This window comes from Capsicum annuum, chromosome 12 (genome assembly GCF_002878395.1).
Source record: "Capsicum annuum cultivar UCD-10X-F1 chromosome 12, UCD10Xv1.1, whole genome shotgun sequence".
Taxonomy (NCBI): Eukaryota; Viridiplantae; Streptophyta; class Magnoliopsida; order Solanales; family Solanaceae; genus Capsicum; species Capsicum annuum.
This window is the reverse complement of record NC_061122.1, coordinates 154230005-154244360: the sequence shown is the minus strand read 5'-3', so window position 1 is coordinate 154244360 and position 14356 is coordinate 154230005. Positions and strand designations below refer to the sequence as shown.

Below are 14356 nucleotides of genomic sequence, written 5' to 3'. Positions count from 1 at the left end.
GTGCATAGCTTCCTCCTCTAGTCTAGACAAATGATATGAAACTTGATTCTCAGTGCCTTTTTTGTCCTTGACCTCGAAATCAAATGCTTGCAGCAATAAAACCCATCTAATCAGCCTAAGCTTCGCATCCCTTTTCGCCATTAAGCACCACAATGCTTTATGATCAGTGTGCAAAATCACCTTAGTCCCAATCAAATAGGATATAGCAAAAACCATTGCTAACAACTCTTGTTCTGTCATGGTGTAGTTCTTTTGAGAAGGGTTTAGTTCCTTGATAGCATAGTATATGGGATGAAGGATCTTTTCTTTCTATTGACCTAGTAAGAACCCTAAGGCCAAACCACTCGTATCACACATAATTTCAAATGAAAAGGACCAGTCTAGAGATACAATGATAGGAGAATTCATCAACTTGTCTTTCAGATATTCAAAAGCCTTCAAGCATGTTTCACTAAACTCAAATTTCACCTCTTCCTCAATAAGCCTACAAAGAGGGTTGGCAATCTTGGAGAAATCTTTGATAAACTGCCTATAAAACCTAACATGACCCAAAAGACTACGAACACCCTTTACAAAAATTGGTGGAGTTAATTTCTTAATCACTTCTATTTTTGCTCTATCTACCTCAATACCCTTTTTTGAAATTTTGTGTCCATTTACTATACCATCTTTCACCATAGAATGACACTTTTCCAAATTAAGTACCAAGTTGAATTCCTCACACCTTCAAAGAGAATTCTCCAAGTGAACTAAGTAGTCATCAAAAGAATCACCAATGGCTAAAAAATCATCCATAAATACTTCGATGGTGTCTTCTGCCATATCGGATAAAATTGACATCATACATCTCTGAAATGTCGCTGGAGCATTACATAACCCGAATGGCATACGATTGAATGCGAAGGTGCCATAAGGACATGTGAAAGTGGTTTTCTCTTGATATTCAGGTGCAATAGTAATTTGGTTATAAACTAAATACCCATCAAGAAAATAGTACCATCCTCTGCCCACTAACCTATCTAACATTAGGTCCATGAAGGGCATGGGAAAATGGTCTTTCTGAGTATATGCATTAAATTTTCTATAATCCATACATACTCTCCATCTTGCAACTGGTCTTATTAGCACTATCTCATTCTTCTCATTAGGCACAATAATAATACTATTTTTTTTGGAACACATTATCCCGAACTGATCCACTTAATATCAGCAATAGGGTACACTACACCAGTATCCAATCACTTGATTATCTCTTTATTCACTACCTCCTGCATAGGAGGATTGATTTAGCACTGATTCTCTATAAATAGAATACAATCTGGCTCAAGTTGAATTTTATGAGTGCATAAACAAGGCGGAATACCCACAATATCTGCAATGGACCAACCTATGGCCCTCTTGTATCTCCGTAATACTAATAACAAAGATTATACTTCTCTTTTACTCAAGTCAGCTAAAATGATTACCGGCAAAGTTTTGTTGGCTCCCAAAAATGCATATCGCAAATAAGAAGGGAGAGCCTTCAACTCTACGACAATTGGCTCCTCAATAGATAGACGAGAAGGTGGGGTAGTTCTATTCTTCAGATCCAAATCAAGCTTTTGTGGTTCATAAGTATACGAACAACTCCCATATAGTGCACAAACTATTTCATCGTACTCATGAATACCATCTAAATAAAAGTTTATGATCACGGCAGCAATAGCTTCAACACCCAACCTCTCTTCAATAGGAACATCAACATTAGAAGATCATCCCAAAGAGTAACAGAATCAACATCATGATGAGAGTCTAGATCTAATCACATACATCAATCACTGATATAACTCTATACTCATCGAGCTGCTTTATGGCTTTGCATACATTAAATATAAATTGTTCATCATTGAGTCTCAGTATCAAATGCCCCAACTCCAAGTCAACCAATGTCCTTTATGTAGCCAAGAAAGGTCTTCCTAACATAATTGGGTCTTGAAAATCCACTTCACAGTCTAATATCATAAAATTATCAAGAAAAATAAAAGATTCCACCTTGACCAATACATCATATAGAATACTGACTGGCTTCTTCACTATCCTATTTCCCATCACTAGTCTCATGGTAGTTAGAGAAGGATCCCCTAGCCACAAATTCTTAAATACAACTAATGGCATGGGGTTGATACTAGCCCCCAAATCATATAGAGCACGAGCGAAGTCAAAATATCCAATGATGCAAGGTATAGTGAAGGCACCAAGATCCTCCTTCTTCTTTACTAAAGATCTAGTTGCAACATTGTTGCAATGATGAATATTATTTTTCTGCTCATAATTGGCTGACCTCTTCTTGGTTATTAGATCCTTCATGAATTTTTCATATCCTGGAATTTTTTGTAATGCCTCTAAAAGTGGGATATTTACTGATAGTTCCTTTAGCATAGACATAAATTTTTGTTACTTACCCTCTTCTTGTTTGTTTTTTAGCCTTTGAGGAAAAGAAGGGTGAGGTCTCAGAATGGGTTTCAGAACAGGCTCCTTGATCTCACCTTTTCCTATGTCTTGATTGCTACTACTCTCCATATCAATAGTATAATTATCAATCTTCTTCTTAGCAATAGTGGGTACAGGTGGGTCCATAGTAGTTTTACCACTCTAAATGGTATTGGCATGGCAGTGACCATCATTCTTTGTATTTGTGATTGTGTTACTACGAAGAGTGCCAAGTTTTCTCTGATTTAATATAGACGACATCTGACCATACTATTGTTTAAGTTGTTTAATTGTTGTAAAATATGACACAACTTTCTGATTCAGCCCTAAAATGTCTACCTTAATCTCTTTAAGACAACTCTCTTGACTTTCTTTCTCTTTGACCTGTTTCGAAACATTGCCTCCATTCTAGATTCTGAATCACGGCAACCTGGTGGGACGTATTTGTCACTCATCTTTTTATAGTCATCTTTTCGCTGCTAATCACTATCTCTCTCTCTACTTTTATCTTTGTATCTACCATTATAATAGTTTTGACCTTGATTTCCTTGCCCTTGGGGTAAAAAATCTGCCAACCTACGATCAAGATACTTCAGCTTCTCTTCAAATTCAATCTCAAAAGTTTGGGAATTAGACCCCTGTGCTGCAACTGCATTCACTTTCTTAGAACTTGTTGCGTTAATATGCACGTGTAAGTGTATGTGATAACACAAGTAATATAGTGACTTAGGCATTCGGATATCGTACCCACGAGGACTATGCAACTAGCAATTCAACAAACTTTTAGTTTTAAACAAGGAGGTATTAAGTGTTCTCAAGTATCAAGATGATTTTGAAATTTTGAATAAAAATGTAAAGAAATATGAAATAGCAATTTGTTACAATATCAAAGTAAAAAATGTTTGTAAACAGTAATGACGAGAATTCCAGGGTTGAGGCACTACTAACAATCTTACAAATCTCTATTCTTATCGTAGTTTAGTTGTTTATCGATTTGTTGGTTCGCAAAGTTTATAGTACGATTATGGTCTCCCGTGCTCTAATCTTCTACCAACATGAACTTTTCTACTATATCATTGAGCGGGGTTGCAATAATCCATTTAGATATATCTATGGGTATCTTCCTACGACTGAACCAAACAACACTTCTATATAGCCCTATCCTAGATGCTAATTCAAATCCCTTATTACATAAAAGGGTAAGAACCTTGCTTCTTAATTTCTTCATTCTATTCCATGATTCTCCTTCCAGATGAACATAGAAATATAGATTTATTCTAATGGTGGCCATTCATCAAAATAATAAGCTCAAGAAATTAATAATAACCCATATGATAATCGAAAAAGAAACTACGATAAAGAATATTAAAGAGTAATCATGCTCTTTGCCTCAAACCCAGAACAAGGGTGTTGAGCCACTCATGTATAAATTCAATATCCAATATAAGTAATTAATCATACCTAAAATTAATCTTGAAGAGAAAAAGTTCAAAAGAAATTCTAAGAACCCTAAAAGAGGGATTTTGCTATTTTTCCGCTGCTGCTGTGCTTTCCAAACTGTTTTCAATTGAAATGAATTGTTCCTTTTGTAGCTGGGTCAAATAATCCCGCTTTGGCATCTCATCACATTGTGGTGACCTTATCATTGCTATTCTCACTGTGATGCGGTGGAATAACGGTAAGATTCTTGTTTTTGACAAATGCAAATTGGGCCCTCACCGCGATGTGGTGTAATTGCGGTGAGCTATTATTTCTTGACAAACATAGATTGATCATCCACTGCGATGCGGTGTCCTTGCCTTCGATATTTTCTTCTTCCTTAAATCCTTCCCATACATCTTCTAACACCCTATTTGCTCCTTTCAACATAACATCTCGTTTATGCATCAAATCACATCCAAATCCACCACAATTTAATCTTGCGTACACTAATCACGTCCATTAGATAAGGAACACAATTAAAGCTGAATTAATATCAAAATAACATATTTTAGCTCTCAGAACAAGTCCAAACATAGGTGAATGTTGGTGATTCGACATATAAATACGCCCAAGATCACCTAACCTTATTCGTCCTTGAACAATTTCAAGCAAGACAATACCCAATTAAGCTTCACATCACAACCTAAGAGTTATGCTTGCATTGGGCACTTACAATGACTTTTCATCTCAAAACATGTCAAAAATAATTTTATGCACACGATACAGTTCTTTTCAAACCTCACTATTTCAATAGTGATATCCAATTTGTTAGCCAACTTAATCAAATCACTCAATCTAACAACGTAATAAGTAATCCATACTTTCATCCACATGCACCCTCAAAACAAAAAAGTTTCCCCATACCACTCACAATTTTTTAATGTATCATATGAGGGGAATAGCAAAATTAAATCACTCACTCTCAATAAAAAATTTATACATGATTGATAATGAACCATAATATTTCCCTCAGTATACTACTCCACTAATAGTCGGATGTTAGGATAAAAGATTAATTAGATCTCTTATGGTTGTAATATGCTCTAAGGGTTGGGTAGGAACTATTTAAGAAATAGTGACTAATCTTCCCTAAGAGATTTAATACATCTCATTATACAATCAAGTCCATTCTTTCTCAACCCAACTTCACCTTATTACCTTCACACATCATTCGTTTTACCCTAATCTCATTAAGCATATTAACATAAACTATGGTAGGAGTATTTTTCTTTTACATCATGATTCAATTTCAAGATTTTCTTCATACCCATTTACTGTTATGCATCCCTATAATAGACATACTTAACTAAAGCCATTCGCCTGGGTTGAGGTGCACAATGTTCGAGGCGAACCAGGGCCAAAACAAGTTCATTGTAACAAAACTGGGCTGCAAAAACGGCAATTTTATTGAAATTTCTAAACTCCCTACCACCACAATTAAACACATGTTCCTCTAGGGTTTTACTTTCACCTTTATGCTACTTTAATTTCACTCTCCCTACTCATTTAATCATCTATACTAAAGTGCTTAGGATCTTTGGATTGAATAAAGGTCTCCTAAAGAAAGGACCAGGTTACATATAAGGTTACCAAAGAAATTTGGCTATAAGATCAACGAGGCTAACTAGGGACATTCTTAAGGGTAGGTAAATGAAGTCTAACAATTCGGCTATCAAAGAAATGCCTATATCATTTCCTACACCCAACACCCTTTATTTCGCTTTGTAAACACACCGGGTAAGTTCTAGACATTCCTATACATATAAAATACAAAAAAGCACTCACACTCACGCTGCATGTTAGGAATCAAATCGGATCCTTACGGTTCCTAATCTTGTTTTTAGTCAAATTCAACTTTAAGCCAACCTATTGAGATTAAGCATCCAAAATTTATTCCATTTTAGTGGATGACATTTTTTTAAAGTCAATGTGTTCGAAATCACTAAAAATCGTGATTGGGTTCTCATCAATTCTCATCTTCTAAAGACTAACTCCATTTATGATGGTCATCATCCATCTATCATAGGGGAGGAAAACTAACTATGATTGTTTATTTAAAATTACCTTGAGGGAAAAAATGAGAATTTCCATTGGGGATAAAAATTAATACTTTAAACTGAAAGCAAACCATACTTAAATTTGCTAACTATTGCAGACATAGTATACCGAATAGTTAGAAATACTAAGTTTAACATCCAAGCAAAAATAAAAAACATCCTAAAGCAGAAACAAATTAAAATTGTCCAACCAAAATAAATCAAAATAGAGAGAATAAGATGCGAGATACCACCACCCCACACTAAATGATGCACTGTCCTAGTGCAATCAAATAAACTCAAGGTGAGGTGGAATAATAGTCCCTGTTTAGGTATCAAACATGTCATCATTGGCATCATCCACATATTCAACATCACCATCATCTTCTGTCTCATCATCCACATCTTTCTCCTTAGGCTGCTCATCATTTTCTGACTCAATATCTAGCTCCTGGCACTGTCTTTCCTCATCAGTAGGCATATCATCATCTATAGTTTCAACAAACTCCACCCCTATCCTCAATAATTTCCTAGCAGGATGACTAAGAGGGTAATCCAACTCAACCGCATGAATTTCTTTATGCGTTGCTGATCTTCCACCAACTGGCAGCTGTAGCATCTGTAAGCCATACATTTTGGCAGAAATCTCATCAGTCCAAGCTTGACACTCAGACATAGACAGAAGCAGGCCATGAGCTCCAGCTGTGCTCCTGGAAGTAGTAACATCAATAGTGCGAGTAGCAACCACTGGTTTGTAATCTAATTTTTTTTTCCACCAGGGGCCTCCTTAGAAACCTGGTTATTAATTATCCAAACCTGTACCTGTGCCCCTCATGGTAGTATGCTTTTTTCATGGAAGAAAAGATAAACACACCTACATTAAGATAAACATCATCACACATAAGATCATAAATCAAGCATACCTGGTCACGGGTGACTTCAGTCATGTGTTTGTCTTGAAGAAGGCTATGATAAACAATTCTTCCCCAGATCCATGCCTCCTTGTTCATTTGCACATAGGGGAAGGAGGAATAAAAACCAGTGCCATGTTGCCTAGTCCACCTGGAAGCCGAGCGTGTACCATAAAAAAGGTGGAGAATATAAATATATGGTGGAGTAATTATCATATGTCTCAAGGGTAATGCATTAACCTCTAAAACCTTCAACAAATTATTAATGTCAGTAGTTGTAAATCGAACTACCTTCCCTCGAACCTTTACTTTATGATCTAGGTCCCTCAGGTCCTAGTTGGCATAAAATTCATGTACAAGGTGCAGATTGCACTTAGTCGGCTGGTGAAATATGAAGGTTATGTCCAGCTGCTCCAGTTGTTGACCATTTTAGGGTATTACCATTATAAGCTCACCCTATAGATAAACACCTTAGGTATGTATTTTATGTTGAGATATTTGGTGTAACACTTCTTGCCTGCTTGTCTGGCTACCTTAAACCCAAATCTCTTTGTCTAACCATGCGAAACTGCATGAGCATTTGTCACCCTATCAATTTGCCTTTCGGACTGCCTTATTTATTTTCTAGATGGCTTAAAAGTACCAGCCTTTCTTTGCTTTTCAGTTGTCTTCGATCCACAGTACCTATTAGTAAAAACATATAACTAACAAATGAAATTTGAGTCTGTTAATGCGCTACCTTAAACTAAGTTGGACTAGGGGTGAATTACACCCCACATTTAGTTGTTAGCTATGGTACATAAGTATGGGACTAGGGTACTCGGACTTTTCCTAATTTCAGGCAACCCAAACTAACATTAGCTCATTTGTTTGTCTAGTTTGGATTTCTTCAAGTAAAAGCATAATGGGCCCACTTACACATAACTCCCATTGGGGAAGGTCGAACTTATCCGGCACATAATTAAACATTACTCATACTAAAAAGGAGAGTGAATAAGAATGGTGTATAATCTTCAAAGGCAATACCCAATTATGCTAATTAAGGAAAAACCCTCGACTTATTGTTATTCTACTTTATTCCAATGATGGGAGACCAGTAATCACATATCACAATCACAATGTAGGATTACCCAATAGTATACACATGAATTTTGTTTGAATCATCATACCCCACAAAATTAATTCACCCGTCTCAACATATGTATCATACTACACTTTATTTTAAAATTCATATACTCACATTATCTCCTACTTAACAATTTAAAGCACACTTTATTGAAGTAGTGACTACATATTTCAACAATATTTATAAGAAAGATTTAGCATATCCCACCTAATTAAGAAACAAAGCCCACAAACCCAACTTACACATGAGAATAATATCAATATTCCCCTCAAGATAAAGAGAAAAATTAAAACTTAAGAACTTACCTTAGTTATGTTGAGTGAAGAATTGAAATAAAAGTAGAAGGTAAGGAAAATAAAGAGCAAAAACTTATTGGAGGAGTGGGGGTGGATATGGTTTTGAATAATGATAAAGTGAGAGTGATTAGGATTATTTATCGAGGGAATAAATTATGTTTGGGTTGGGTCAGGTTGAGCCCAACTATTTTAAAAAAAATTTGCATTTGACCCTCACCGCGACGTAGTGAAATTATGGTGGGCTTCTTGAAATTGACAATTGGGTTTTTACCACTTATCGCAACGCGGTGACAATGAAATTTAGAAATCTTTTCACTTTAACACATCACTACAATACGGCTCCATCATGGTAATTCGTTGAAAATTGACAATTGCTTTCTGTCACCTCACCGCGACATGGTGACCTTAAAATTCATATTTCTAGTGCATTTTTCAATCCGTTTCCTCACCTGATGTTGTTCCTAACTTAGACACGTTATTTTTCTAACCTGATTTCAACCTTTAATGTGACATTGGAATGATTTTTATTTTTTCCTCTTCACCTTAAATTCTTCCATACCGACACACTAAACACAAACAATAAAATTTTGTAAGAAATAATGAGTTGCCTCCCACTCAATGCCTTAGTTTTGGTTGTGGAACGACTTATTTTTTGTATTTTCCATTCTTTTTATTTTCTAACAACTAAAAATAGAAAGAAACTACACTAATACATTACATTTGTGGGTTGCCTTCTATGTAGCGCCTTAGTTTACGTCATGGCACGACTTAGCCCAGTTTTACTCATCTGCAAAGGTGATGGACACATTTTGCATATCTCCATGATTTTCCTAATAATGCTTGACACCTTGTCCATTCACTAAGATTTTTTCAGTATTTTCCTTGTTCTACAGTTTCGCTGCACCATGGGATGTCATACGAACTACCTCAAAAGGCCCATGCCACTTAGATCGAAACTTATGCGGAAACAATTTCAACCTCGCATTGAACAACAAAATAAGTTATCTATGTTCAAAAAATCTATCAAGGATATGCTTGTCATACTATTTATTAGTCTTATCTTTTTACAGTTTTGCATTCTCGTATGCATGAAGATGAAGCACAACATGTTCAACAAGCTTAAACAATCTTTTCTTACCCGCGACCTTTATATTAAGATTTAATTTTTTCACTGCCCAATAAGATTGATGTTCCAACTATAAGGGCAAATAACAGGATTTCCCATAAACTAAATGATATGGAGAGGTACCTATGGGTGTTTTATAATCTATCTTATAAGCCCATAGTGCAGCATCTAGCTTTTCAACCCAATTCTTTTGTTGACCATTGAAAGTCTTCTGCTGAATCTGCTTTATTTTCTAGTTAGATACCTCTACTAGACCACTCATTGTGGATGGTATGCAGTAGTCACCTTGTGCCTAACACCATATTTATCTATAAGATTTTTAAACCAAGTGTTAATAAAATGTGTACCTCTATCACTGATTATAGTTCTAGGAGTGCCAAACAGGGAAAATATGTGCTTCTTCATAAATGTCAATACCACTCTAGCATCATTAGTAGGAAAAAATATAGCTTCCACCAACTTAGATACATTATCCACTACCACAAGGATATATACGTTTCCATGGTATGGTAGAAATTATCCCATAAAATCTAGCCCCCAAACACCAAATACCTCAACTTTAAGAATATTGTTCTAGGATATCTTATGACACCTTGAAATTGTACCTAACTGCTAGTATTGATCACAACCCTTCATGAAAGCCACTGCATCTTTGAACAATATTGGCTAAAAGAATCCTGATTATAACACCTTTCTAGCCATTCATTCACCCCCATGATTACCACCGTAAGGAGATGAATAATATTTTTGTAGCACTTGCTGATATTCTTCTTCAGATACACATCTACGTACAATCCCATCAGGAACCTATTTGAACAGAAAGGGCTCATCCCATACATATGCACACGAATCATATAGCAACTTCTTTCTATGTTGAATGGTGGCTTCTGGAGGGTACACCTCACAAACTAATAAATTCACGATGTTTTCATACCAAGGAACTTAGCACACATCTAGAGCCAATAATTTCTAATCTAAAAACTCTTCCTGAATGCATATTGTATCATCAATAATATGGTCATGATTATCTAGTCTGGACAAAAGGTCTGCAACTTGATTCTCTACTCCTTTTTGATCACCCACCTCTAGGTCAAATTCTAAAACCAATAGAATCCACCTAATCAACCATGGCTTTGCATCTTTTTTGTTGAACAAGTACTTGATGGAAACATGATCTGTGTGGACAGTTACCTTGGTTCCCACCAAGTATGATTTAAATTTGTAGAATGCATAAACAAGTGCTAATATCTCTTTTTCTATGATTATGTAATTCATCTTGGCATTATTCAAGACTTTACTCGCATAATAAATGGAATGAAATACCTTGTCTTTTCTTTGACCCAAAATTGCTCCCACGACCACATCACTTGCATCACATATTAGCTCAAACAGTAACTCCTAATCAGGAGAAATCAAGATGGGTGCTTCCATCAGATTCTTCTTTAGCTTCTCAAAAGCTTCTTGACAAGCAACTCCAAAAGTCAAATTTAGCTTCTTTTTCAAACAATTTACACATAGGGCCTGCAATCTTTGAAAATCTTAAATAAACCACATGTAGACGCCTGTATGCCCTAAAAAACTTCACACTCCCTTCATTGATACTGGATGTGGCAACTTTTCAATTACTTCATCTTTGGCTCTATCTACTTCAAGTCCCCTACATGATACCTTATGGACAATTACTATTCCTTCTTTGACCAAAAAGTGGCATTTTTCCCAATTCAGCACAAGATTTGTCTCTTCACAATGAGCGAAGACTCGATCTTGATTCTGCAAGCATACATCAAAATAATTACCGTAAATAGAGAAGTCATCCATAAAGACCTCTACAACTTTTTCAACCATGTCATAGAAAATTTTTACCATGTATCTCTGAAATGTTGCAGGTGCATTGAAGAGGCTAAAAGGCATGTGTTTGAATGTATATGTGCCATTTGATCTTGTAAATGTGATATTTTATTGATCTTCTGGCACTATTGAGATCTAATTCTACCCTGAATATCCGTACAGGAAGCAATAGTATTCCTGACCTACCAAACTATCCAACATTTAATCAATGAATGGGATAGGATAATGATCATTTCTTGTGGCTTCATTTAGCATTCAATAGTCGATACAGATTCTCCATACAGTCACCATACAAGTGGGAATCAACTCATTATCGTCATTGGTAAACATAGTCATCCTATTTTTCTTTGGGATGCAGTGTATTAGGCTTACCCACTTTTTGTCAGAAATTGGGTAAAAAATCCCACTATCAAGCCACTTGATGAATTCTTTTTTTATCGCTTTCTTCATCACCAGATTCAATCTTCATTATTGCTACACCCTTGGTTTGTAACCTTCTTCCATGTATATGTTGTACATGCAAAAAGCTAGACTTATCTTGGTAATGTGAGACATCTGCCACCCAATTGCCTTTTTTTTTCAAGACTTCCATTGCTTCCCATACCATTATATCAAATAAACTTGCAGACAAAATATCAGGCAAGGTATCATTGTCACCAAGGTAAACATCTTTCAAGTAAGGATGAAGAACCTTAAGGTCCAATTTTGGAGCTTCATCAATTAAAGCTTTGGGCGATGGTCCAATTGGCCTATTTAATGGTTTAAAAAGTAGCTTTCTCATTTCAACAATTGTGAAATTCATGACTTGAACCAATTCAAGTACATTTACATCTCTATAAAGATTATGACCCATCAAAGCTAGCTCTAATAGATCATCTGATAACAACAGCCTAAGATAAGACTCAAGGTCTATAACAGATATGGAAGACAACTCTTCATCTATAGATGGCAATTTTAGCACCTTATATGTATATATATCAAAAACCTCTATTTTATCATGCGCTCTCATAGTCATCTTCTCTGCTGCTTCATCAATAAGTGGCTATCTTATTGCTAGGAATAGGCATCCAAAAATAAATGGATCAATTAGATTAGCTTCAAAGCAAAGAATAACAAACTCTACTAGAAAAATAAATGATCCTACTTGCACTAAGACATCTTCAATAATTCCATCTGGCCTAGAACGGGACCTATCATCCAACTGCAAAATAATGGTCGTGGGTGTGGGACTCCAGATGCCTATCTCTCTAAACCAAGATATGGGCACAAGATTAGTGCTCGCCCCCAAATCACACAATCCATGAGCATTGATCGCCTGTCCAATAGTGATCTGCAAAGTAATACTACCTGGATCCTTTATCTTTGTGGGAAACTTATTCTGTATCTTAGACGTGCACTCCTCCATAAATGCAATTATAACATACTCTATATACCGATTCATGTTTTTTAATATTTCCTTGAGGTATTTTGCATATTTTAGAACACTTTGTAACTTTAACTAGAGGAAAATTTTCATGAACCTTCTTTAGAAGATCCAAGAATTTCTTGTAACTTATCTTCTCTTGGTACTTTCACTGCCTTTGAGGAAAGGGTAAAGGTATAGTCTTCTTCTCCACTTGAATGTCATCACTTGCAGCTTTTTCTTTGACCCATTTCTCCTTATTATTTTTAGGATCATCATCAGTAGTTATGGGACTGTCCTTCTTAGGTACCGCCTTCCTTAACTACAATCTACTCCTCATTGTGATTGCATTTACCATCTTTTAATTTGCCTCTGTATCTCTAGGAAAGCCTTCTTGAGGTCTAGTGTTTTTCTCTCCCATAATCTGACCTAGTTGCAACTCCAAATTCCTAGTAATCAACTACTGAGTCTTCATATCTACTAGTTGAATTTTAATATTTGCTGTTATCTATGCCTTAGAAGCTAAAAGCTGCTTTAACATCTCCTCTATATTACTTGTTTGAGTAGTAGCTTGATTATTCTAAACTAGCTATTGATTCTGTTGCACTAGCCCCTTAAACTGATAATTATTTTGTGCCTGATTTCTACCATATAAGAAATTTGGATAATTCGTCCAGTTGGGATTGTAGGTATTACAAAAGTACGGTTGTCTTAAATAATTCACATTCCCCATATAATTAATAGAATTTGGATTAACTGCACAAGTATCTGATGTATGCTCACTACTTCCACACACCTCACACCAAGAATTTGCTTGTTGGACTGTATTATCTGTAGCTACTGCTTACAGAACCCCCAACTTTATGCTGTTAAACTAAGTAAGCATCTGATTTTGCATTTCTGCAAGCTGAGCTAATAAAGCAGTGAACTGATCTACCTCTATTACACCTGTAATCTTCTTAGAAGCACTACTTGAGTTAGCATATTATTCAAGATTCCATTATGAAATTTGATTCAATAGTGTATACAATTCATCATGTCTTCTCAAGAGCTTGCCCACCTGCTGTTGAATCCAAGAGAATCTTGGTATTTAGCTCTAGCCCCTTAATGAAAGTATGAACAAAAACATCATTAGAATGATGATGGTGAGGGAAATTTCTGAGCATAATTTTAAATCTCTCTCAAGATTTGTAGAGATTCTCTCTTTCTTTCTGTATAAAACTCAAAATCTAGCTTCTCAAATAATCAGTCTTCCCTAATGGAAAGAATTGAATAAGGAACTTCCAATATAGTCCTCCCAAGAAGTAATGAAGAGTAGTGGTTCAGTATGCTATCACCTCTTTGCTACCACAATTAAAGAAAAGGGGAAGAGAGATAGTCTAACTTAATCAGTATTCACCCCTATAGAAATGTAAGTATCGCTTATTTTCAAGAAGGTCTGAACATGCTGTTGTGGGTCTTCATGTGAAAATATGGCAAATTGCCAGCCGATTTAGCAACTGCACCATATTCTCATTTAATTTAAATCAAACTTCTAGCTCAGACTTGTAAATACTGTTAGTCGCATAGTTTGAGAGTGGGATTGCAATCTCACAAACTAGTCTACCAACTTCTTAAGCAAGAGAAACTAGGATAACTAGAGCTAGGACATGTCTGACAT

The 14356-nt window shown here is 35.7% G+C and overlaps 1 non-coding gene across 1 annotated transcript; it reads left to right on the top strand.

The window, feature by feature from the left end:
* Positions 1–13833: 13833 nt before the first annotated feature.
* Positions 13834–13940, top strand: LOC124889877. The gene has a single exon (XR_007048790.1). It is a non-coding gene; the product is annotated as a small nucleolar RNA R71 (small nucleolar RNA).
* The last annotated feature ends 416 nt before the right edge of the window (positions 13941–14356 follow it).